The sequence below is a fragment of the Octopus bimaculoides genome, chromosome 3, assembly GCF_001194135.2.
Source record: "Octopus bimaculoides isolate UCB-OBI-ISO-001 chromosome 3, ASM119413v2, whole genome shotgun sequence".
Lineage (NCBI taxonomy): Eukaryota > Metazoa > Mollusca > Cephalopoda > Octopoda > Octopodidae > Octopus > Octopus bimaculoides.
This window is the reverse complement of record NC_068983.1, coordinates 166,399,953-166,404,109: the sequence shown is the minus strand read 5'-3', so window position 1 is coordinate 166,404,109 and position 4,157 is coordinate 166,399,953. Positions and strand designations below refer to the sequence as shown.

The following is a 4,157-nucleotide window of genomic DNA, read 5'->3' as shown; positions in this document are numbered from 1 at the left end:
CAACACCAGGCTCCAGTCTGATTTGGCAGAGTTTCTACAGCTGGATGCCCTTCCTAACGCCAACCACTCAGAGAGTGTAGTGGGTGCTTTTACGTGTCACCCGCACGAAAACGGCCACGCTCGAAATGGTGTCTTTTATGTGCCACCCGCACAAGCCAGTCCAGGGGCACTGGCAACGATCTCGCTCGAAAATCCTACAGGAGCCAGTCAGGCGGTACTGGCAACATATATATATATATATATATATATATATATATATACCTGTTACTCAGTTTCTCTCTCTCTTTCTGGCTCCATCAAGTGAAAATTCATTAAGGCAGGTAATTGACCAGTTTTGCATTGGTAATTCCTCAACATGTCATATTATTCTTGGTTTTCTCAAAGAATAAAAACCATTGAATCAACTATCATCATCATCATTTAACGTCTGTTTTCACATGTTGGCATGGCATCAGTCGGATGGTTTGACATGAGCTGGTATGGCCAGGAGCCACACTAGGTTCCATTGTCTGTTTTGGCATGGGTTCTACAGCTGAATGCCCTTCCTAATGCCAACCACTTTGCAGAGTATGCTGAGTACTTTCTTATGTGGCACTGTCACCAGTGCTTTTTATGTGACACCAGCACTGACATGGTCACCAAGCAACCTGCAAGACAAAACTCCTCAGCTGGGGGAGGGAAGTAGTATTGAGGGGATGGTGGCTTTGTGCCAGTTGAGAGATTAAAGGTATAGAGGGACACTGGATAGGTGTCTTGCTGTGGAGTAGATACATGGGTACCCCAGTTACAAGAGAAAGAAGTGCAAGTTAAATAGTAAGATAGAGAGAGAGCATAGTGAGAGAGGTGGTGGCAAAGATGTGTTGAGACATGCCCTTGAGGTGGTGAGAGTGTGAGGTGATACAGAGGTTTAGTCTGGGTTAGTGGGTAGTATAGAGGTGACTAGCAAATGATGGTATGAAATATATGAGAGGCTGGGGGGGGGTTGCAGTAGATCCGTGACAGTAGATAAGTGAGGTATTGACAGGGAACAACACAGAGGTGAAAAAGCACAGAAAGGTGGTGATTGGTGGAGACAGTGGGGCAGGGGAAGATAATGGAAGTGGTTTGTGGGGGAGGTGAGGGTTCAAGGGAAATGAGAAGGCAAGAGGATGTAATATGTACCTACTCTATTCTCAGATGATAGAGAAGTGATGATGGTGAAATGTTTGTGTGTGTGTGTGATGGAGGGAAGATAGGCAGGTCAGAGAGGATGGGGTGGGACAGAGGCTCTCATGGACAAGCATTATCACCACAGTGGTTTTAGGATATCAATTCTGCTGTGGTGGATGGGTCTTCTAGAGTACAGCAAAGCACCAGGTCGCTTGGTCAGTTGTTGCCTCCATCCTAAGGTTCAGTATCTTGAGACCAGCATTCCATACTTCATTCCATGACTTCCTGAATCTCTTCTTCCTCACGTTCTATCTATTTTAAGTGATCGGCACCCTTATGCCTAACTTTTCTCTCAGTCACATATGTACACTGACATTGCTCATCCCAGGGAGTATACTAACTTAATTCCTCTCTAGTCTTTGCTTGTCCTCTGCATTTAGGGCTCACGTCTCACTACCATGTTACATTGCCTGTTTGTACACTTGTATCATACAGTCATCTTTTCACTCAGAAAGAGAGAGAGAGAGAGAGAGAGAGAGAGAGAGAGACCTTTGGTTGCTAACAGAGATAAAAGCTCTCTGAATTTTCTTCATCCTATTCTTATTCTAACAATTAAGTTTTCTGTACATCCTCCTCTACTGCTAATTAGAGCCTCTAGGTATCAGAAATTATTCACTACCTCTAGAGAGCCTCTGGGGGCATTTGAGAAAATCAATTCCCTGTATATCTTTAGACTTTATGGCTCCTATGCATCTTTCACATATAAACACTACTTTCTCTGATAACTTGCCCATTATTCCACTGCACCTTTTGTATGTCCATAGCTAGCACTGGGTACACCATATGGAATTCCTGTCTGCATCTTTCCTACATATCAAGCAGAGCCATTTACCTGAAGGTGGGTAGGGTCTTGTCTTTCTTGCTTACCAAGACCTTAATCTTTGCAAAGTTAACCTTAAGGCTTTTCGATTCCAGGTTTTGCTTTGACACCTGGAATTTTTTTTCTAGTTCTGATGAATGCCTACCTACATATTAAATTCATCACTGTACTCATGGTTAACTCTCACCTTACTGACTGCACATGGCCTGTACAGCTCTCACAAGTCACTCATCTCAGAGCTGACCATATCACAGAGCAGGGCACTTTGTTGAAGGCTTTCTCCAAGTCAACAACTGTCAAGTACAATGGTTTATTCTTAGCCAAATACTTCTGCAGTTGTCTGACTATAAAGATAATACCAGTAGTGCTTTGCCCTAGCACAAAGCCAAACTGCATTTCATCTGATCTGAGTTTTGTTCCTAATTAATCTTTCCGTAAATTTCATGACCTGGTCCAGCAATTTGATATCTTTGTAAGCTGACTATAATGCTACTACACCAGTCATTAAGGATGATGCTTTCCTGATTATCTTGAATTACTATATGGGTGAACACACCATATCCCTCTCTGCCAGATATTTTAAGCGTCTCAGCAGTAACTCCCAGGGAATTTCCCTGTCTTCATATTCTTAACAGCCTTATCGCTCATACTGCTATCAACTCAAATAGCTGGTCTCTCTGTTGGGTTTATGTAGGGGAGGCTCTCTTTCTTCCATTTGTTCTCTACATTTAAAAGCCTTTCATAATAGCACTTCTTGGCCTCTTTCTGTTCAGAGTCATTCAATGTAAGCTTACCATTACCCATTCATACACTCTTCTCTGTCACAACATTTCAATTCTCTCTGAAACACTGTCTAGCAATCCAGAACACCTTGAGTTTCTGATCTTCATGCTGTAAGGCATTAGCAAACCTCTTTCTTTCTGCTTCTGCCCTTGGTAGATAAACATGTTACCTAGCTTCCCACTTAGCTATTTGACATAGCTTTTTGCTCTCTTTCTTTCTCCAGCCTTGCCAAGCCTGTTTCTTTTCTTTTATGGCCTTATTTGCCTTGCTGTTCTACCTCCAGGTCACTTTCAGTCTGGCAGGGACTTTGCCCCAGCCACAGATTTGATTTGCAACCTTCAAAAGATTGTCCTGTAAGAACTTCCAGTTGTCCTCTCTAAGTGAAAATTGTTTTTGTTACATCAATATTATTTAAGGTTTGTTTGACAGCTAGTTTGTGTGTGTGTGTGTGTGTGTGTGTGTGTGTGAAATTTACCTAGATACGTAACAATTGTCAAGTATCTATATAAATTTTATTCATGCTGCTCTTTCTTGTATTTTAAGTCTATTTTTTCGTCTTAGTCTTCTCAGTTGCAATTTGCAAACCACCTATTTACACACACACATACACACACACACAAACTAGCTGTCAAACAGACCTTAAATAATATTGATGTAATAAAAACAATTTTCACTTAGAGAGGACAACTGGAAGTTGGAAACGATCGCACTCAAATGGTGCTTTTTACGTGCCACCACTCTGGCAGTGATCCCACTTGGATGGTGCTGTTAGCGCTCCACTGGCACAGGTGCCAGTCATCGAATTTGGTTAGTCAAATCGAGGATGTAATGTCCTCCTTAGGGATTATGAAATCTAGTGATCCACTGGTATTTTCGATGATATATTGGGTGAATTTCCTCAATATATATGGATAAGAAGTTTAATTTACATTTTATATTAGCAAATAAATGAATACAAATAAAAATTTAAAGGAACATGATTTTAAAATAAGCATTAAGAGGCCTACACATGTTTCAATCTAGTTGCTTGGCAAACAATACTTTGGATCTGCAGGACTTGAACCATGTTAAAAGTTGTTGTCTCCATATTTTACCAAACTGGACCAGATCTCACCAGGGCTTTCTATTGAAAAAGATCTTATGTTTACATATTTTTTGGAATATATATATATATATATATATATACACTCTCTGAGTGGTTGGCGTTAGGAAGGGCATCCAGCTGTAGAAACTCTGCCAATTTAGATTGGAGCCTGGTGTAGCCATCCGGTTGCACCAGTCCTCAGTCAAATCGTCCAACCCATGCTAGCATGGAAAGCGGACGTTAAACGATGATGATGATGAT

At 41.3% G+C, this 4,157-nt stretch overlaps 1 protein-coding gene across 8 annotated transcripts in view; it reads left to right on the top strand.

Annotated features, from left to right (window-relative positions):
- Window positions 1–4,157, top strand: part of LOC106867341 (rho GTPase-activating protein 39) — a 452,309-nt gene that overhangs the window by 111,236 nt on the left and 336,916 nt on the right. The gene's annotated exons all lie outside the window — the stretch shown is intronic.